This window comes from Lissotriton helveticus, chromosome 10, assembly GCF_964261635.1.
Source record: "Lissotriton helveticus chromosome 10, aLisHel1.1, whole genome shotgun sequence".
Lineage (NCBI taxonomy): Eukaryota > Metazoa > Chordata > Amphibia > Caudata > Salamandridae > Lissotriton > Lissotriton helveticus.
In genome coordinates this window covers 123522356-123546015 of record NC_136071.1, presented here as the reverse complement: position 1 = coordinate 123546015, position 23660 = coordinate 123522356, and positions in this window count along the sequence as shown.

The window sequence follows — 23660 nt, the reverse complement described above, 5'->3', positions numbered from 1 at the left end:
ATTCAACCCTTTTGCGACTGCAAAAAACAGTGGTGGTATGTACCAACGCTATTTTGCAAGTCATAGATTCTCAAAATATTGTTTGTGGCTCTCTACAAGGAAGGGACGTGCCAAGGGCATCCCTACCTAATAGCGAGTCCAAATGGTATGTACCATTATTTTGCAACCGCATTTGCAGTCGGAAAACACTTGCAGTTTACCACCTACTTCAAGTATGTGGTAAAAACCATTCGCAAACGGGCAGTGGTCCCCAGGGGACCCCTTCCTTCCCCTTTGTGAATGGGTGTGAATATATTATTTAAGAGCAGGCAGTGGTCCCAGGGACTACTGTTTGCTCTTAAAAACATGCATTGGCATAGCTAAAAGGTCTCGCCTTTTGGGACCTTTTACCAATTAATCATGCAGCACATTATCCTGGGTGCTACAACATCCAAAGTTACTTCATATGCCACTGGTGAATGACCACACACAAGGATAGGGTTTAGAGCTATTTAATGAAAATATGAGGAAGTCTGTTCAGAATTCAAAAAAGTGAATTTATTTCTAAGTTACAATGTCAGCAAGTGTACAGGTAGCTTCAGGAGTAGAAAGAGGTAATTAGGGAACAGTAGGCCTGTATTAAGCAGGGCTAGACAGTTTACAGTAGATGAGCGCAGCAAAGCAGTACAATGGTCATAATCTGTCACAGCTGCAGAGCATCAGTAATGCGTAAATTATAAATCAGAACAAAAGTGCACAGATGTAGGTTGAAAAAGTGGCAACATAAAAATGATGTCTGGTCAAAGTTAGCTTGGGACGTAGCAGGGTTACGAGGCACTGAAAAGCCAACCATGAGGCAATACGATCCACAGAATTGCTTTTACATATATGTTCATTAATTTTGTCTATTTGGTTGCGTCACTTTTTAGAATACATCCAATCATCTTCTGGCCTCGTTGCAGCATGGAGTGTGTTCTGTGTTGTTGAGCAAATGACAGGCTTTAAGAAAATGGGGAAAATAATCTGAATGCTGGGGATAGAGAGGGGGCGTCCCAGATCTGTACTAAAATATGCTTTAAAGCCAACAGTCTTGAATTAAGCTGGTTTTAATATTGGGAGTCAGCGAATAAGCTCCAGGGCCGGTGTGACATAATATGATGATGGTATGCACAAAGCAACATACACCACACTGTCAGAGAGGGCAGATGTCACGCACATGATCTCTGATGGGCTGCTAGCGAGGGCAGGAGTCATACAAAGTGTCTCATGCAGCAGGGAGGGCAGGTGTCACGCGCATGGTCTCTGGTAGGCTGCTAGCAAAGGTAGGACTCATACAAATTGTCTCAAGCAGCAGGGAGGGCAGATGTCACACACAGAGTCTCTGATGGGCTGCTAGCGAAGGTAGGAGTCATACAAAGTGTCTCATGCAGCAGGGAGGCCAGGTATCACCCACAGGGTCTCCACTAGGCAGCTAGCAAGGGCGGAAGTCATGCGAAAGGGTATCATTCAGTCGGCAGGGAATGTGTCACGCACAGGGTCTCTGCTGGGCTGATAGCGACGGCGGGAGTCATACAAAGTGTCTCATGCAGCAGGGAGTGCGCGAGCTATGCGCAGGGCCACACGTTGGCCTGGCAGGGATACTCGCCCTTTTCCCAGGAAGTGGAGGCCGGTGCAGGAAGCAGAGGGAGCGCGATTAGGCACCCTCCCAGATACAGTGCATCGCCGTGATCTCCGGTGCCGGAAAGGGGAAGCGCGTGCATGATGTCACCAGAGCACTAATAGTGCAGGACGGCTGTGAAAAATGTTACTTCACGCTGTCAGCTTTCATATCAGCCAATGTTCAGAAGTGCAGGGTGCCCGAGGGAAGAAAACTTATAGAGAATAGAGTAGAGAAAGTTCAAGAAAAGAAGAGGAAAGACAACGAGCGAGGGAAGCGGGAGGGAAGAGGAAATAGCACGCGCCTCATGCTGCAAGTAAAAAAAAAACAAGCACGAGAGGGGGGCTTGCGTGCGCGCGCCTACCGCTAAAAAAAAAAAAAAAAAAAGGAGTCACCGGGAGAGTGGACAAAAAGAAAACAAGCACGCCAGTGGTGCGTGCTGTGTTGGGGCATTTGTACCATCTGGCACTTTCCATCACAGGGGCTCTCCTCACAACAGCATTAGGTTACCTCGTGGGTGACAGGCCAGGAATGGAATTCAGAGAGCATGAACAACAAGGAATTTAAGGAATGCAGCGTCCCACAAGTGATGCGCGCGAGAGCGAGCACCAAGCCATATGTTTTGAATTATCGCGCCCGTGTCTGGACACGATAATTCAAAACATATGGTGCCGTGTGGGTAACCGCAAGCAATAGGCCACAAACGCATAAGCGTGTGTGTGGTGAGCTTTTTTAAGCCCTTAAAATAAGTCTTGCCTAGCAGCGCATGTGCGTTGCTAGGCGAGACCTAAAAATGAAACTGAAAAGGAAACCGAGCTGCATTTTAGAAAAAAAACTGCTTTGTGTAAAAAGCAGTCCATGACATGGTGGTCTGCTGACCCCAGATGTGTAGTGTGCAACCACTTTTTGCCAATGGAATAATTGCATACAAGGCCCTATTTTATGTATGTTGGGACATGGGAGAAGGCTTATTTCTGTGTGTGTGTTCCTTCTGGGTCTATTAGATTTCAAGTGTTGTGAAGGATGAGATGATGGTTTTTCAGCACCAAATAAAATAGTTCACCTTCACGTATCAGTGTATTAAAGATTTGAAGTCTGATAGACCAGAAATCTATGAAACACCAGGGGAAAATGCAATAAACTGACTTAACAGCAGACTTGGATGCAGTTTTTTTTAAAGATCCGAGAGAAACAAACATTGACAAAACCAATACATCTTGGTATGAAGTGCTAACATATGCAGTGGGTGCACATTAGAGCAAGACTCATGGGATGGAGCCAACAAGGTCAGCTAGAGAGGGGTATTGTTGTAAAGTAGTCATGCGGATCAATAAATGAACTGGAATGGAGGCAAAGGAGGCTCCGATCAGCAAATAGCATCAGGTGAGAGATGAATTTTCCACTGGGGTAAGCCAAGAAGTTATTGACAATGCCTCGAACCAATGGCTGAAAGAGGGTGGTGGAAGAATGCTAATGGTCGAAAGGGGTGAGGCCAAAGCATCCTTTATTCATATTGTAAGGAATAGGTCTGTTCAACATCTGTGCTCTCAAAACTTGGACCTAAAAAACATATGTGCAACTCCCTTATTTTTTGGTACTATTCGAATGAAAACCTGTAGGAATCAGGGAAGGCTCCTCGGCTAAGGCAGAGGAGCAACGCCCCACTGCTCTAAGAGCAAAACAATAAAAAAACATAATAGCCTCGTTATTATCAATTTATTTTCCGTTGCTGCGGGGCTGGCTTAGGGCGGGGCGGGGCTGGTGGTGCAGGGAGGAGGAGTGGTTCATACACACTAAGGCCACTATTTCGATATCTGGCGGAGTTTCCTCTGCCTGACATCATTTTGGTCATGGGACTGACCGACACCCAGTCGGCGGTCTGGACTGACTAATTAGGATGCGAACGAACACTGTTCAGTCTCATTCCTATACTTTACAACGGGAGCATGTATTCCTGCCATAAACTGGCCGGAATGCATTCTCCCATTGTAAAATAGGAGGTGCAGTTCATCCCTGCACCCTGTGGCAGGCACCTCAGAGTGCCTGCAACGGGATGCAGGGATCAACAGGGGGGCACCATAGGTGCACCCTGGACTCCAACCGGAGGCCGAGCACCCAAGGGGGCCCTGCTGGAGGCCCCCAAAGTCGAGTCCTGGCAGCCTTTCTGTGTCAGAAAGGCCGGCACAAAAAGGCTGCCGAAACCCGACATCATAATCCCTTGGGCAGAAAGAGCCACCCTTGGGATTTATTTATTATTATTTATTTATTCATTTGTTAGGTTTGTAAAGCGCGACAGCTACCCAAAAAGGGTTTCCCGGCGCTAAAGAAGAAGATAGCAGATGAGAAGATAATAAAACTCGAATACGAGGCCAGATCAGAAATTATTGATTGAACAGCCAGGTCTTTATGGCTCTGCGGAACTGTACATAGCTTGTTTCTGTACGTAAATTAAGAGGGAGGGAGTTCCACAACTTTGGTCCCAAAAGCGAAAAGGATCTACCACCCATCCTGGCTAAACGAACCCTAGGCACGCTGAAAAGGCCCTGCGATGAGGATCTCAAACAGCGGGCAGGAAGGTAGGTATGTACCAGAGATTGAAGATATTTGGGGGCAGAGCCGAATTAGATTTTGTGCATGAAACTCTTGAACTTGACTCTGTTTTCGACTCTGAGTCAATGCAATGCCTTAAGATGACCTGACATGCGCTCTCTCCTATTGCACTTGCACAACAGTCTAGCAGCGGCATTTTGTACAAGCTGAAGACGTCTCAAAACAGCCTGCGAGGACCCTAGATAAAGGACGTTTCCGTAGTCCAGCCGCGAGGTGATGAGGGCATTGACTACAGACTTTTGCGTGTCCTCGGGCAGCATCCAGATGATTTTTCTGAGCCACCTCAAGATGGTAAAACACGTGGCTGTTAACTTCTTAACTTGAGGCAGCATAGTCAAGCCTTTATCAAGGATAATGCCCAAATTACGCACTTGGTCCGACGGAATGGGAAGAGATCCCATTTCAGGAGGCCAATGTCTTGTGTTCCAAAGATCCGGATTAGGGCCTAGAATTAAAACCTCCATTTTGTCACCATTGAGCTTCAACAGGTTTTCCCTCATCCAAGTTGCGATTTTGCTTAGACCCGCCTGCAGCGGAGATCCAGAATCACATTCTACGTTCGAAAGTGAAAAAATTATTTGCGAATCATCCGCATAAGTAAACATGGTCAAGCCTTCAGATTCGGCAATCTGCGCAAGTGGGGAGACATACAAATTAAAAAACAAAGGGTTAAGCACCGAGCCCTGGGGAACTCCATAAGGGGATCTATGGATATTGGAGGACCCGGTGTTCGAGGTAATTTGAAAAGTTCTTTTGGTCAGAAAAGAGGCAATCCAATCCAAGGCCTTGCTTCTGATGCCCATGTTAAAGAGGGATTTTAACAGAATTTTATGGGAGATGGTGTCAAACGCTGCGCTGTGGTCAAGTAGAATCAGCGCAGCAGAGTCCCCTTTATCTATTAGGTGTCGCAGATATTCAGACACTCCCAATAGAGTTGTCTCTGTTGAGAAACCCGACCGGAAACCTGACTGCGTAGGATGGAATATGTCATTACAGACGCATTCCTACTAGCAGATGGGCTCTCCAAACCTGTCGGAATCCCGTCGGAATGACCAATCGGATTCCTTTCCGACCGCCTCCATCGTAATGAGGAGGTCGGAAAGGAATCCTACTGACATATTACGATGCGGTTGGAAAGGCTCCGACCGACAGTCGGAGCCTATACTGACTGCATCGTAATTGGCCCTTTAGTGTGCATGACTACTTGGCCAGCTGTCTTGGGCTGGACAAGCAGTCATGTGCACTCTGAATGTTCCTCACCAGGCTGTAATGCACAGACTGATGAGAAACATACACAGGCTTCCTGTCCCCGTCTGAGGGCTAATTCTCGGCATTCAGCCCAATTACAACACTGCATTGCAGCATTGTGATTGGCTTAGGGGAGCCTGGATGCTTCCTGTGTCCGGGACTCGCCAGAAGAGAAGCAAAGATAGCTGAAGTGAAAATGTAAGTGTCTTTTTTTAATTTAGCTGGTTTTTTTTCATCCCTCCTCCCCGGCCCCCTTGTTCCCTGCCAGTCGCCACTGGTAAGAATTGCAATGTGTGTGGTCTGCATTATTCAGTTCCATGCCCCGTCTTCTAACCTGCCATGACTTGTTTGGTGGCTTAGCTTTCTATTATTCTGAGTCTATCACTTATTGCAAGCACTCAATACTCCCCTTGCCCCTGCATACTGATAGAATTTCTGCCCTAAACCAAGCTCTTTGAAAGTCATCAGCAACCCAACGCACACATCTATGCCTCAGTCATTACTGCTTACCAAACAACCAGATTCCTTCAGACTTTGTGTGCCTCTGGGCAGCAGGAATTGTCCTAATGCTCCCTCTTAACACAAATAGAGCCACATTTTATACACAAGCGAGCAGTCTCTTTCGGGTCATTGATAGTGGTTGTCTCATGTGATCCATTTATGAAGTAAGCTTGGAATATTTTTTCTTTCTAAAGTAAAACAAATGTTCTTTTTACCCAGATAGTGATTCTGTCTCTTTCAACTTCCAAGCAAGATTATAAATCATTGCCTTTCGAACTTTTATTGCAGCTTCGAGTCTTTATAGGCCATCGCACATGCTTTCTGAACTTTAATATTCAGTAAAAGCGCGGAGGATCCCTAAACCACTATATGTCACTTGTTTAGAAACTGGGCTATCATGGCTACTTCACACTGCTGCACATTGGCATTACTCCCCTAAGCCATTCTCCCTTGTTTACAGATTACATAATAGAAGCGGAGAGTCTTTCACATGCCATAAAACAGGCCAACACTGTTGACTATTTTGTACAGTGAATGTAATGGTTACCGGATAGTGTTGACCTGGGAATCCACTGGCAATTGATGGGTTTTCTGGATTGGTCTATATTAAAGTATATTGATGTCCCGGCCAAGGTCTTTGAGAAAATCATCAAAAGATACCACACCGAAGACCTCAACGACCATCAACTACTTGAGACCACTCAGACTGGATTCAGACCTAACCAAAGTATGGAAACTTCTCTCATTGTTGCCACGAATGACATCTGCATGCCTCCGGACAGAAGAGGCACGGCAGCCTCAATATTAATGGGCTTACCTGCAGCATTTCAAACAGTTTTCCATCTCATCCTCATCCAATGCCTCCAATGACATTGGATTCCAAGGATAAGCATTCTGATGGATCTGCTCACTCACAATTGCAGGTCAGCCTGGCAGCACCTTGGATGCCCTCATCAGCAGGATTCTGCAAGAATTTTTCCTGAGCATGACCCTCTTCAAAGCCCTTATGATCCCTTTAGCCAACATCATCTGCTCTAACAATATCAGTGCCCTCTCCTGTGTCAATGACGCCCAACTCATTCTCTCCCTCACCGACAAAACGCACAGTATCCGGTTAAAGTTCAATGCCTGCATGAGCGAAATCACCCACTGGATGAAGACCAGCTGCCTAAAGCTGAACATTGATAAGACCGAAATCGTTTTCTTTGGAAAGAGCACATCACTGTGGGATTGCACACGGTGGCCAACAGAGCTAAGAAAGGAACCCACCTCCACCACTCACACCAAGAATTTGGGTGTCATCATCGACAGCAATCTCGAAATGACCACCCATGTCAACGCTGTCAATGCCTCTTGCTTCCATATCTTGAAGACACTGAGGAAGATTTTCAAATGGCTTCCAATCAGCACCCGGAAAACAGTCAAGCATGCCATTGTCACATGCAGGCTGGACTATGGAAACACCCTCTATGCCGGTATCAACAAAAAACTCACCAGAAGGCTGCAGACCATTCAGAACTCAGTGCCAGAATCACTCTCAACCTCATATGCCAAACTCATTTCACACCATACTTGAAGGAGCTCCTCTGGCTCCTGTTACACAAACAAGCACAATTCAAACTCTTCACCCACACTTTCAAGGCACTACATAACACTGGCCCAGCATACCCAACAATCACATCTGCTTTCAAAATCCTCCGAGACACCTTTGGTGGGCTTGACTCCTACTTGCACAAATCCCATGCATATGGAAAACCAGATCTGGCATTTGTCATATAGTGCTCCATTGCTTTGTAGCTAGGTTTTTTGTTTTTGAATTACACTCTTGCATACATATATTTTATCAATGCTAGTAGGGAATGGTAGAAATCTTCTAGGAGGAGACCAAGTGCCTGCAGGAGTCTCCTTGTTTTTGGGACATTGTTTCCTATTGACATCATGCCTGCTTTGAACTTTTTTGTTGTATAATATTTTTTCTTAAATCACTATAGATTCATTTTATATTCTAAAAGCATCAGAATATCCACAATCAGGAAGGCCACTGCCAGGTGATTTATAATAACCCCTGACATGACTGTCCCTGAAGTTATTGGCAACAGTAACTAAAGCACTATCTGCTGGTACTACCAAAAACACAGCCTACCCTCATCAATATTTGAATTTAGAAAAGTTGGAACGAACATGATCTGAACTTTCACTAGAAAGGGTTCAAATACAGAAACCTTTTCCCGAATCTGGCCACCAATGGACCAGATTGCGGAAAACTGAATTACGCCTTCTGCCATTGGAACTAATGTCAAGCCTGTTGGAACTACAAAGAATGCTTTTGAATCTGTGTCATATTCGAAAGAAAGCAGTTCATCTACAGTCATTGGTGTCTAACTATTTTAAATGCTTTAATCCCATATACTTCAATTTTATTTGCATGATCATGCCTTTAGTGACCCATCTGAAGTGTCCATTATCCAGGCCGGGGTTTATATTGAAAATGAGTTCAGGGGCCCAGAGTTTTTATTCCTGATTTCCCCTTTTCTCACTGTTTTCCACTCTTTCTTTTTCTCCTCCTGCTTTCTGTCTTTGTTTCTCCTGCCCTGGCTTAAGGCCTGATGGTGAGGTGAGAGATAAGTGTTGGTGCCCAACAATGAGTGGTGATGCACAACAACTGCACAAATTATGCATTAGGGGCCAGATGTGCAAAGATTTTCAAGTTCTCAAAGCCCAATTTGAATAATCGGGGTGTTTGCGGCTCGAAAAATTCCATATTCTATTCCCCCACCGTTTTTTTGTGATTCGGCAACCTATTACCAAAGCACAAAATGGATTAGCAATTTGGTATTAGGAAGGGGCGTGTTAAGTGTGTCCCTTCTTAATAGTGACATGCAAGTGTCTATAAGAATATTTTGTGACCGGAATGCAGACGTAAAACATGCACATTTTACCCATTTGCAAATGAGAAGGGATCCCCTGGGGACCTCTACCCCTTGTGAATGCATGCCTTTAAGGAAAATGGGCTGCATTTTTTTTTTAAACGTTGCTTTATTTAAAAGCAAACACAGACATGGTCATCTGCTGTCCCCAGCAGGCCACCATCTCTGTGTTTTAGCGATTCCCAATGGGTCACAAATTGCAATCTACCTCATGAATATTCATGAGGTAGGTCAATTGCGACGCCATTAGGAATTGCTAAATGTCACAGACAAAGGTGCTCAGCACATACCAGTTATTTGAAATGTCAAGAAGATGTTGTAGTACAATCTATTAAAGTGCAATCTAGTATCAGTCACAATCACAGTAAATCCGCTCCCAAAGCCCAAAAAATTTGCTGAAAACTTGATCATAGCCGACGCCGGGCGTTTCGACTCCATGAGTCTTCTTCAAGGCTTTATTTATACTCCTATATTCATGTTTTCCAACGAGTCTTGCTAAGAAAACGCCCAGTGGTTTAATTTGCGTATTTCTGTTCGCAATGCAATCGTGTCTGCCATAGAGCACTGGTAAGTATTCTCCAAAGTGACGCAGCTTGGCCTCAATATATTCAACAGTAGTGGCTCACTGTCTCAATTATTTATCAATGAAACAGAGCGTACGGTCCGGTATCCGAATTCGTGAAGTTTTAGGCCTAAAACTTCACGAATTCGGATACCGGACATTGATAAATAATTGAGACAGTGAGTGAAATAATAGCAATCAGAAAAGTAAAACACTTAAAAAGGAATTTACATTATTGGCAGGAGATAGGGTCTGATAAACATGGGATATGCGCCAGAAGTGTCCTGCTATCACATCAGGCTCTAACACAAAGGCAACACTAAAATAATGATAAAGTAAAAACAAAAACACTGGCACCAATGGGAGCTAGCTTGTTTGTGGATGTGCTCCACGTAAGAGAGTAAAATGCAGTCACTCAAAGTGAAGCTAACCAGAAGCTTAAGTAGGTTGACCCCTGGTCCCATGCTATATATGACGTAGTGGGTGGAAGCATGAATGACACAGCAACAGATCAATGGATAGAGAGAGGTACCTGAAAGCCCCTGTAGTCCGACCACCCTATTATAAGTAGAGCAGTCGTACAGATATGGGACCGTTGCAGTGGTCTTGGTGGTCTTGCAGTAGTCTGAGGCCCCTAATATGCTGGTGGTGCCGCTGTGGCACCGCCAAGCATATTAGGAGAGGAAACAAAACGGGCCTACAGGATCCCCTGTTGCCTCTGCGCCAGGGGATACATGCAGGGGGGCACACTGTGCATGCACCCCCAGTTCCTGCAGGGCATGGACGTGACAGTTCATGCCTTGTAGGAATGTGCAATGGCATTCCCATTGCGGTGCCTTGCTAAGGCTCACATATGAGCCTTAGCACTGCACTGCCGTGGGCCAGCCACTGCCCTGTCTGATTCCATCAGACGGTCTCAATATGGCTTTGGTGGTGTGGCAGCGGGGCATTGGCATGGCGGCCCACTGCCACACCTCCAAAATCATAATAAGACCCTTTGTACATACTGTCCCTAACATTTTGCCACAACACTTAGAGTTGCATTTTCACTGTATAAAGAAAAATGAAGAGCAAGTCTCACTGAAAGGTGCGTTTAGCACTGTCCTTGTTGAGTTCTTGAGAATAAACTGATGGCTCTAGCAGTGAGTGAGCTGACTGAGAATACTTTTTATCCAAGTGGGTGATATTTTCTGTTTTGTTATGGTAACATCTGAGCATATTTAGCTCCTGGGTGTTTTGGTAGCTTTATACTGACCTTGTGACAATGTATTGAAGAATTCCTACCTGGGAAGGATGGAGTCTATACGGTCTAGACCACACGCTGGTTCTTCTAGAAATTCCCAGTAAGCATGAAGCTGGTAGAAATAATGCTTTATCTTGTGTTATGTGCTGACTGTCTGAACTAGAACAGTAGTATCTAACAGAGTATAATTCTGGTGGAAAAAGTGGGAAGACCCAATTTGTCATGCCCATGCTGATGGAAACCAGGGACTGTACTCCGTATGGGCTTTTTCCCATGGTTCTTGCACTGCCAGACACCACTCACCATTGTAATTTCCAATATGGCCTCAAAGCCTGTTGTAGCAGGCTATACTGACCATTAAAGGCCCTCTCCAGCTTTAAAGGCTCGAGGGGAAGGCGAGGGACTTTAACAAGGGAGCAGAACTTTAATGCCGGTTTTGAGAGCATTCTGCCACTGGCTTTGTGAGGTCTTTGTTCACAGTAAAAGCTGTGAACAAACATTGGAATGCTGGAGCTCCGGGCTTCTACCAGCCATTAGAAGCCCAGAGCACTCCATTGCTTTCAATGGAGGTCCCAACATTCCAGTTTTCTAATATAGTCTTATAGCCCACTGTAGCGGGCTATTCCAGCTATTAAAGGCTCGCTCCAGCAAGGGAGCTGGACTTTAATAGCTGTTATAGCCCATCTACGAAGGGCTATAAGGCTTTTAGGACATTCTGCCACTATAGGGCAGAATGTTCTAACAAATAAAACAAAGGCTTCAGGGAGCACAAAAGGATTGAAATCCCCTCCGGCTCCCTGAAGCCTTTGTTCACAGCCACAGCGGTGAACAAACAAACAATGGAATGTTGGAGCTTTGGGCTTGTACCAGCCATTGTAAGCCTAGAGCTACTCCATTGTTTTCAATGGAGCTCCCAACATTCCAATGTTCTAATACAGCCTTATAGCCCACCGTAGCGGGCTATACCGGCTATTAACGGCCCGCTCTAGCATTAAAGGCCCGAGCAATAGGTGAGGGACTTTAACAAGGGAGCTGGACTTTAATAGCCGGTATAGCCCAGCTACAAAGGGCTATAAGGCTATTTGAACATTCTGTCACTAGAGGGCAGAATGTTCCAACAAATAAAATAAAAGCCTCTTGAGGTTTGAGGGGTTTAAATTCCCTTGGGTGCCAAGAGGCCTTTGAAAACAACATTGGAATGTTGCTTTGCGGGCCTTTACCAGCCCGTAAAAGCAAGGAGCACTCCATTGTCTTCAATGGAGCTCCCTACATTTCAATGTTCTAATATGTCTTCACTGTTTGTCAAATTTTTGCTACCCTGGAAAAATGACTTCATAAAACAAATCAGGAGTGTTTTGATATAGTGCAAACTACGGTACAAATCAATTAGTTAAAAGAAAAGAAAACTTGAAAAAGGCATTCATATGCTGCACACATAGGGATGCTCTTTTCTATACATTCACAAATTTAATACAAGCTCACATATCATATATATTCATCATATAAAGTTTATGTAAGCGCTTACAGTAAATTGCTTTAAGTTCACATTATACAACCATGGCATACTTGCCCATAAATTGGCTGCATTGATTTTTCGACTGTTTCTTTTTCCAGTCCAATGCAACCCTCAGGTTCCTCGTTTCCTTGATGGACGATGACATTCGTTGCTCCGTCCTCTTATTGACTGCATTCTACTTTAGTTATGTCTTCATTGATTTTGTGCCAGCATCTTTATGCTTGTGGATGGTGCCTCATAGCTAGCTGGAAGGATGGCTAACTGTACGAAATGCATGGGCTGCAATATTTTTGCTTTCAGTGGTGCCAGTGGAATAGACAACATTATGTGCACTTGAGAGATGCACTTGATTGTGGGTCTAATGCACAAGAGGAGGTATGCACATTCCACATCACTAGCATCTTCATACACCGTGGCATATTTACAAGGAGATTGCGCCACCGGAATGTCACTTTTTTAGACGTTCCGGTGGCGCAATGCCCTGCACCATATTTACAAAGTGGCATTAAGCCACTTTTTGTGGCTTAAAGCCACTGCGTAAATATGGTACCCTTTCACTCAGGTTTCTGCATGAAAGGGGCATGCAATGGGTGTTGCTGTAGGTGTTCCACTACAACACCCATTGTTTTTGACACTCCCCCAGATTTACAAGGAGGCTGAAATCTGAGGCAACGCCACGCAATAGCAGGCATTAGAATGGTGCAACAATGCCTCACTTTTACCTTTTCTATGCATGCTGCATTCAGCAGCACACACAGAAAGAGCAAAAAGCCATTGATAATTGTGTATGTGCAGGAAGTTGTCCCTTCCTGCACATAAAAAATCATGAAATAATGGCGGGTTGCGACTTCAATGTGTGCTACAGAATGCAACACACATAGAAGTAACAAATCGCCAATATGGATTGTTTATGTGGGGGAAGGGACACCTTCCTGCACATAAACACTCATTCCCTGCAATGCAGGCACCTTTGCACAATGAGGCAAGGGTGTCTGCATTAGCGCTAGGCAGCTATTTTTAGTGCCAGTGCTAGGGAAAACACAGGGGTGTGCCGTATTGTTGTAAATACAGAGCATCCCTGAGTTTTGGAAATGGTGGAGCATGGTGCTGCAAAATTTGCCGCAACTCCATGCTCCCACATTTCCTTGTAAATATGCCCCACTGTCTCTTACAAATCTACCTTGATTTAGGTAATACCTCTAGGTCAAAGGTGCCTGAATTAGATCCGGATCCAAGCCAGATTTGTGGGGCAATTTAGCCCTGTATAAATAGTACCACTGAATTTAAATGACAGCAAATCTGTCTTTTCTGGATGTCCTAAATATCTTCCATGGATCAAACTCTTACAGACCTAGCCTAGATGCCCCTGCCTTATGACATAGTTTAAAGAGCCAGATACAGCAGGGCCATTTGTATTGTAGTATTAGTATTGATCTTTACGTCCAAACGGAGGGGCAGATTTATCAAATTTGCAAGCAGCGCAACATTGCAAGCCACCTTTCTGCACTGCATGAAAGGGCAGCAGTGCACTGTATTTAACAATAAACTGCACATTACTGTCCTTTCCTAGCGCTGGGGCTCTTTTGGCTGCCTAGCTCCAACACAGGCACCCTTGCACCATGTTTCAAGGGTGCCTGCATTGTTTTTGTACAAGATGTGAGACCTTCCTTCACGAAAACAATCCTCAGTGGCATGTTCCACTTTCTATGTGTGCTGCAGAATGCAGCATGCAAAGAAAAATGAGAAGATATGTGGGGATGCTAGAGTGGTAGAAGTTGCTGGTCACCCCCATATACCCTCCATGCGTGTCATACCTTAATCACATAGTCGTGTCAATGCACTGGCCTGTAGGACCCGCCAGGACCCACATTTTATCATCTCACCATAGGTAGAGTTTGTTTGTGTTTCCATTCAGAGAGGGTACTGCATGGTAGTTCAGGATTTTCTCTCCTTTTTGGGTAGGACTGAGAAGGATTTGCCTATGGTTAGGGTCCTTTTTCCATTATAAATTATTATAGATATTGCTACCCATGGGGTGTCCTAGGGACAGCTTTTTCATTGTATTGTGTTGCACTTAACGTAACACATGGTCTTGCAAAGGCAATGTAATACTTAAGTCAGATTTACTGAGCAATGCAAGGCCCCCTTGGTAAGTCTGGAGTAACAAAGTCTCAAACATTCTCTTACCTATCACATGCCATGCTGCAGCTGGCCATACAGCTCCATATCAATTACATTCCTTAATGCAGCGTTGTACAGGTGGACTTTAATTAGGAACCACTAGAGCTCATAATTATGGGACAAACCATGAGACATCTGTCAGTTCAGTATGTACCAACATCTCAAGACCTCAGACCCACTGTAGCTCAAAGGCTCCTCTTCTTACAACTTGTGGGGCATCTGCACCAAGTATCATGAATCAATCTTCGCTTTTGGATAACCAGGTTCTCCAACAGATTGCCTTGGTCCCATGTAAACCTTCCTGACTATACTTAATTTCCAATCAGTTACTCAACATCCCACCCACATCTGCAGATACAAACAAGTATCTCTCACACACAATCACTCACCAGCTTACATCATAATGGCACAACTTGCTGACCTCTCCCAGAATCACATGCACAAGACAGAAATTAAAAATGGCAAACATAGTCACATGTCCTGGAAGAGGGGAAAAGAAAAGGGTAACAGCATGGCATTTTAACTGTTTTGCATGGATGCTTATGTCATAAGACTAAAGAGTGCCATGCCTAGTTTTTTGTTAGTAGACCAATGAGTGCAGAGCAGTGCGGTGTGCTGGTGTGGCTAGAGCACAATGTTGTTGGTTTATGGTTAAAGAGTCAGCACACTGTGTTGAACATTTGTCTCTTGAATGCAGTACATTGTGGTGTGCTAGTTTTGAGAATGCATTATAATGAGTGCAATTAGCGCACAAGAGATGCGGTGACAGCCATTAGCATAATAATATGCAGGACTGTATAGTGCCTTGGTGTACCTCAGAGCCATGCATTGGGATGAGAGAGCAAACCCAGGGTGCAGTATTTGTTTATTTTATGTATTTAAGGATTTTATAATGTGCTTCATGTTGTTGCGGTTTCATTGCCCTGCAGTTTAACAATGAGAGCCTAAATGGATTATTCATCATTAATGGGTATATTATACCAGGGTAAGAAGTGGATGAGTCAGTGTTAAGAGATTTGCAAGATGTTATTGCCACATTAGTTCATCGCAATCCAGCAAATGGTCTCTTTATATCAAAGGACATTAATGCTCTGCATCAGTTATATAAATAAGGGAATGGTGAGCAGAAGCAGCTGGATGTTCTGTTGGGAATACTCTTCGATCCTTTTCTATTCTAAAACTACCTTTGTTAGAACTGATATTTGTTTGAATTTTGCTGATGTGATGATTTTCCATCTAATATACTGACTACTGGGTACACACCCTAAATTCAAGGTTGCCTCCTAGACAGGGGCGGTCCCTCTTGCTATGGCAGAGGAGTGTCGCTACACTGCTTCCACAGCAGAGAAAAAAGTAAAAAGTAAAATAATAACATTGTCATTATCACTTAATTTTTTGTCACTATGGGGCTAGGTTAGGGTGGGGCGGGGCTGGGGTCACAGGGGGAGCACAGCCTGGTAGGAAACATGCACAAGCTCATAGCACTGAAAAAAGTGCTCAGACCAATCACAACGCTGCACTGCCGTGTTGTGATTGGCGTAGAGTAGCCTGTGTGCTACTGCTTCCTACTTCTGTTTCGGGACTCATCGGAAGGGAAGCGGAGGAGAAATGCGGCCTGCCGAAGAGGTAAGAGGTTATTTTTTAATTCTGTTTCTTTCACCCCTCACCACTCTTGTTCCATGCCAGCCGCCACTGCTGCTAGATCTCATTAGATCTTTAAGTAGGTGGCGAAGCTCTCTTGGGCCTACTTTGGTTCTTCCTTTAGTTTTACATTTTCAGATTTTAGCAGACTTTGTCTTAGCCCTATTACCTCTAAGTGTAAAGCAACAACATCTTTCTCAGAGTCTTCATTTCTTAATGGGGAAGAATACCATTATTCCATAACTTGATGAAAGCATATGTAAAACCATAGAGTAACCCAACTGAATACCCTTCCAAACCATAGCAAGGATAATAATCTAAATATAGTAAAAAACCTGGAAAACAGTCTTAATCTTCAGAAAACTGGATTGAAGTACTTATTTGGTAAAGATATTCACCGTATCACAATTGAGAATATTGAATAGTAAGGTCCCTAGATAAATTTTGACCAGTTGCACAAGGATCACCCATAAAAGCACAATAATTTTTCACAGTACCTTTATTAATGTGTGCTCTATGGAAAGATAATTAGACTTGTGATTTCTCCATGTGTGGAAAGTGATTACCAACCACAAACTGTATTATTCTCCTTGCTCTTGATCATTTTGTAAAGAACGAATACAAACAAGGTAATGTACATATGAATTTTAGGGAATGTTTGACCATTACATTGTTCTTTCTTACTTCATGGAAAAAATTTCCTTGGGTTACAATGCTGGTCCAGGGACAATTTCAATTCAGGTCAGGATCTAAAATCGGTGCAAACACCATTTGCATCCATTTCTTTTTAAATAGGACTCAGGATTTGCCCACTTATGCTTTATTAGAGCAATCATATGTAGTCAGATGATGTAGATTTATGTGGACCTAAAAAGGGGATCAATGCAGCTAAGAAAATGATCAATTGATTGTTGAATCTTGCTGCGAAAATGAAATTCCGCACATATTAATCCTGCTATTTTTCTCAAGGCGCATGAGCAAAGGGATCAACTACCACAGTTCCCATAAAAGGGCAGCTGGGAAGTAGCTGTCTTTTAGGCCTGGGCGGTGATCTCCCATCCGTTCGCGGAGTTTTTCGCACTGCGCGCTCCACGGAGCTGGCAGATTTCTAAAATACTCCACTCTGCGGAGCAGAGATTTTTTCCTCGTTCGTGCTTGCCAACGGTGAGTTGGCGAGTGTGAGCATTGAAAATCGAACGCTAGATCACTACCCAGCAAGATTTCTCAATGCGGGCAGTCGTGGATGGTCGCTACAGCTTGCATTGAGAAAACGTCTGTTCACATAGGAAGCTGCTGTTCGAGTGGAACTTCTACTCGAGCGGCAGAAAGAAACAGTTCCCCCCTTGCGTAGTGCATGATGCGGATAGTGCTGATTTTACATCACAGGACAAACAGCCGGCACTAAGAATCAGTGCAAACGGCGCAAGGTAAAGCACTCTGCCACTCGGGGAACTCTGCCTTGCTTGGAGGAGTCTTTTAGTTGCTTTACGGAGTTTCAGGTAGCTAAACTCTTCGAACTCTGCCCAGGCCTACTCTCTTTATCAAGTCAATTACATGCAATAAAATTGTGTGTATCACACTTAATCAAAGATGTTGTATGAGTAATTATTAATCTCATAAATGATTGCTTTTATCCAAATAATTGCCAGTAGATAATGATTCATGTATGAATTTTACCATACACAAGAAAAACATTTATACAGTTGAGACAAGAAAAAGGTTTGTGCTTAGAGGTTTGTATAGTCAACTGGTTTCGTTTACTACAAAATCTTTGAAAATGTGCTACATCTCTTCATCTTCAAGTTGATCTTAAACCTATTGACGTTTTTGAAGGGTGCCCACAAATCTAAAGTCTTGAACTTTCCTCTGTAGCAAGTGGAGACAGAAAATAATAACAAATCATAGTGAGACAGATATATACCACAAGGGTAATTGGCTCGGTCTCATACATATTTTATAAATAGTATGCACACTAATTGTATTTTTCGTTTCAAGTCTGTTTTATTTTACAACAATACCCATAGCAGGGCGCTTAAACACAGCGGTAAGCCTACAACCTCTCGCCGAGGCCGGCCGCAAAATGACTGAAGGCCCAAACTAAATTGGTGAAGAAGGCAATACCCAGGGCTGCAGTTTTACTGCTGTGAGAACAATATTGTCACTCTTTTATAGTCATTTTGTGTTCATGTCTTAAAAGGTGCTATTCCTAAATGGAGGGCAGATACTGTTTCGTGATGTTACCACTAGCATATTGTAACCTCTGCTCGTGATTATGTAGCCAGAAATCGCGTTTTGATCCTTATTCTTAGGGCTATCATGAGTTATTATTTTAGCTCATGCTGAGTTATATGGTGGATGATTTTTCCAATATTGTTTTCTCAATGTCTCCTTCTATATTTCTCCACATTTTGTTGTAAACGTCTCTGAGAAATCTGTTAAAGCTGTAGTACGGGGAAACCCTGGAAGAAATATGCTATTGCAACCTCTCAAGGAATGTATGAACCTGGTAATCATGCCAAGGATGTATGAACAGCAAGAACCCCATAATATTTGAATTTGTACAAAAATATAGAGCATAGCTGTTGCAGTTTTGCCATTTACAAACAAATTGAATAATAGATGTTTTAATTACCTAATTTGTTTCCCATTTTTTTATCTACCTCAAAAGAATGTGGCCAGGCTGTATATCAAACTTTCAATCTGTAGCCGATATTGGGCTTGCTACTGTAGTATTGAAATTTGGTATCTTTTGTTACAGTCATGAATTAAAAAGAGGAAAAGGTGCTTACACTTTATTGAAATAGGAGTTAGACTTCATAAATTCAGCTACTATAGAATACTACATAGGTTGCTTTGGCCCCAATATAAAGCGGGTTTGACCAGAGACTCGCGAATGTTTGAGATATGCAGCTCTAAATAGTGACATCAGCCATATATTGCGGTAATTCCCCATCCTCCAAATTTACTGGAAAGAGGTCTGGTCCAGCAACATAGGAATAACATCGACACTTAACACGAAAGTAGTATTCTTGCACGACACGACAGAATACCCAGAAATTACAAAAAGTAGATGTAGATGGTTCCTAAAAGCCTTAATGACTGCTAAAATCTGTATACTGTGTCTTTGGATAAGGAATAAACCCCTAAAGTAGAGACATGGACTTGAGAGATGAACCAAGCTGCGAAATTTGAATTTGTACTATACAGGTTAAGCGGTCAACTGGACAAGTTTACAACGCTATGGAGACCCTAAAACTGATACACTAAAGAATATATATTCAATTTTTTTATGGATTTGGTCAACCTATCTAGTGACAGGTTATGCAATCAATAGAGCAAGCAACCAAGCCTCTCATACAGACTGATTCAAATGTTGGGATCAGCTGACAGAAAGGTAGCTCTGGGAATGAAGTGAGAAACTGCTTGATGTAAGAACAAAAAGCAGTGGGATATACCTGATGCAGATACTTTTGTACCCCTTGTCCCCTCTCATTTCCAAGTTTATTATTAGTTTTTTTGCTTTCATTGTGTTGTTCATCTCTGACTACCTTCCGGGCTTCTTTGAACAGCTAACATGCAAGGCAAAATCGCAAATGTTGCCTTAGTATCGTTTGCCATAGTCAATACTCCTTAATTAGATACTTACAACCGATTGTACTATATCAGTCAATGAGGGGAATGTTTCTTATTGTATTTGTAATTTTTTTGTTCTTCATTTCTTACAATAAAACTTGCCTTATTAAATAAAGAAACAGGAGGTAGACAGGAATGGCAACTACTGCCTCACATTCACTTTTAATTATAGAGACGTGTGAATTTGACGATAGCTACCTTCGTTAGAACTGATATCCCAACACCTTTATTGAAAGTGAAGAATATAGGCTTTTTGTCTGATGTTAGCCTATACTTCACCTCAAACATCAATACAGTTATTTTGAACACAAATGTGAAGTTAAAGAAAGTCACACACGTAGTGAGCCATCCGGCCACTTTAATACTTTGCTACACTCTACAGCCTCAGGGCCAGGCTCGGTCCGGAGGTGATGAATAAAGGTGCAACTAGCACTCGAGGTTGATTACACGTAACGCATAAGTGTGTCTGGTTTTTGGTGTTTGCCACTGCTTGGATAGCCCCAATCAGTGAGTGTGCCCATATACCCACGGGCACTTTACAACACAGACCCTTTACCTCTTGCAGTGTAATGAATGAGTATAACTAAATAGAGCAGCACGCTGTACCACCTAGACTAGCCATATAGCATAATTGAGGTCCAAAAAGAGGGAAATACAAACACATATATTGGTTCAGTTCAATGCCTCAGGTCTAAGCCATGATACTCTACCAGAATATTGAGCACAAATTATAGTTGTACGTGCTGAGACGTTTACTTTGGCATCACTTTGGTGGTGTTGGGGGACGTTTGTCACCAGCTCTTGTTTGCCATTGCTGGGGTTCTGTTCTTTCATCTGCCCAGGATAACGTGTGAGCCACAGGGGGTGTGCTGCTGTAAGGTACAGTGTGTGTTACCTTATGTTGTACTGGTTCTGGAAGGGTTGAGCACGGAAAGCTCCTTGGAGGAATGGTAGCATTCAAACGGAGCAGAGGTTGAGCTGCGACCGGTCGCGGATGGATGGGGTTGATAACGTTGTGCCTAAATAAAGAAGAGTTTAACCTAACTATGTGGTCCTGTGTACATTTCCAATTTTTTTTTAATTTACATTTGTTTTAAAAAAAATTGAGAGTTTTATATAGCGCTGGCTAGTCCCGGAGGTATCAGAGCGCTTTACATAAGGCTCCACAGAAATTACAAAATTACATCAGTTACACGTTACACATTGGCGAGGACTGGGCAATGACATATACGCTCCAACTCCCTGCAGGATCATCAGCTGCTCACACTTAATACTATTTAAGGGCCTCACAGTCTCGCTGTGCGGGATGTGTGTGGACCATGCCCGGGCAAAGCATGGGCATGGGGAAAGGGGGGGTGGCATCAGCAACAGGAAGAGTTAGGGCAGGGCCACCCCCTTGCCTCTGCTGTTGGACATTGTGGGGACACTTGAATAAAAGGTACTTTTACTATACTGGCCTCCTACTATGTTTATGTGCTTTATCTGATATTTTGCTCCTCGACAAATTAAGCGTCCATCCAAACTTCCTAATGCCCTCCTGGTTACTGGATGCTGCTGGGTGGGGACTTGCGATTTCTGTGTGGAATTGCAGTATCACATCCTTCGTACTGCCCAAGAAAGCTCTGGTCCCTTTGTTCTTCCTGCTTAGGTCTGGGAAAGTTTTGGCTTTATGTACAACATTTCTGCTTTATCAGCTCGAGGTGTCACATGTGGGCAGCTCTAAATCTATTAAGGGTGATGGGAACCCTAGTATTCCATTCAGTGCCAAAAGTGGGCTGTCAGCAGAATTGGGTGTTGGGTGGGGCTCTGCTGGGAAGGAATTTTAGTCCCAAAATGTTTGCTTCATAATCAGGTCTTAGAGTTCCCCCTTGCATTAACGACTCTGCAAGGTTAGATGCTCTAAATAAATTACCACACTATAGTCCATAAGGGTGGCCTAAATAATGAATCTCATTGTTGATATCCTCTACTGTGACTTAATAATTGACTGGCCCCTTGCTGGACATATCCTTTCACTCTGCCCGCTTTGCTGAGAGCTCAGTGGCTTCAGCCACTGTTTTTGACAGGATGGGAAAGAGGAAAGTTACTGAAACTTTGCCTGCTGCAACGCCCCCTGCAAAGTGCACCTCCATAGAGAGGATGCTCCATAGGGACCTGGGAGATATCAGTATGGAGATAGAGCTTACTGAATGCCGCCTGTCCTTTCAATCTGGGTAATCCCCAGGACAGGGTCGAGTACTAGTTCTATCATCACAGACTATAGAGTTTATGCATACCCCATATTGCCCTGTCCCTAGTGACCATGTCGCAGATTCTGCATCCGAAACAGGGCGATCCTCTAAGGGAGCTGCTAAAACTGCGGGGAGGGCTAAGAGAACCAGACAGACAGCTGGAAAGACAAGTCAAGTAATTAGTGACATCCGCCCTAGTCCCTTGTATTCTACCAGAGCTCTGCACAGTGCATCCCATAAAGTTCTCAGGGGAGAAGTCTCCATTCCCAAGCCAGAATGGGTAGAGCAGTTCATTGAGGATTGCATGCATAAAGTCAAAGACATCACTCGGAGTGAACTTTCCCCTTTCCGTCTAGCAGCCATTGAGAGTGAGTTACCCCTACTAAGATAAGCTAAAGCTCCTTCTGCAACAGTAAATTCCTCTGAATGTGGAAACTCTTGTGTTGCCAAGGTTACAGTGATTGAGGAGTGACATAGTGCTATCAGACCGGGCTTTCCAAAGGCATATTGCCCTTAGAGGCAAGATCAGCAGTCGATTCTTCTCAGGCTCATGATCGATTTGGTGCTGACCGCTTGCCCGTTTCTCCTATGCAATCAGGAAAATCACTTAATAGCAAAGTAGGGAACACACCAGGGGGGAAGTCCCCTTTAACTAATACTGGATCCTATGGGGTGCCCAAATTTACCAACAGTAAATCTTCCCCCTGAATCCTGCCCATATTTAGCAATCTTAACTAGAGTCCCAAATTTGCGTGCAGGCCTGAGCGAGTCATGTAAAGGAAATCTTTAATAAAACACTGAGCCGGCTTACGCAGCATGGAGACTTCCCCCTCCAACAGGCCAATAACGTATTACTCACTCAAAGGGTTTCTTGGATTGGGCCTGGCAGGGTGGACAGGAGTGGAGACTGTGTTATTGTCAATTTTAGATTTCCCTTCATGGTCCAAAAAGTGCTATTGGGCATGATGGCAATAATGTATTGGCAAGGAGTTGTAAGGAGTCACTGCCTCTGGGCAACTTTTACAGGCCAGCTGCCCGGTTGGGTCCTCTATTGAACCATCAGCCTCAGAGAAGAGGTGTGGAAGAGCCTCATGGAAGAGGTGTGGCGCAGCGGCCAGGGTGCCTGACTCGGACCACGGGGTTCACAGTTCGATCCCCGGCACCGGAGGCAGGTTAGCCCAGCACCATGCGACTCTGGGCAATAGCTCACTTAATCTTCCCGGGACACCACTTCGGAGGTAGCTGTGCGCTTTACAAATACTGGTATTTCAAAATACTGATATTTAGAGATATGGCAAGACCTAGCACAACAAACAAAGATGGACGCAGGGTATTCTCTGGCACACTATATCTCAATCCTGGTAATGTCAACAATGTTGGGCAAAGGAGAAGGTCTATAGCCGTCTGCATCACTAGATCAATTTGACTATTAAAACAGCCAAGAGATTGTCTGACACCCTAAGGGTTAAAATTCAGACAAGCGAAAACCAACTTAAGACCTCAATAATGATCACAACGTACAAAAAGAGATTGGAAGGGATCAATAAGGACTTGACAGGTTACAAAGATTTTTTAACCAAATCAAAAACACCAAAATTTAAAAATGAGGTTGAGGGATTCTCGTTTGAGAAAGTTTGCCCCTACTCATCTCAAAATTATGTATCATCTGTCTCACAGAGTGGGGACAAATCAGATACCCAAACCTCAGGCGAGGGATCATCAGATTCTGTA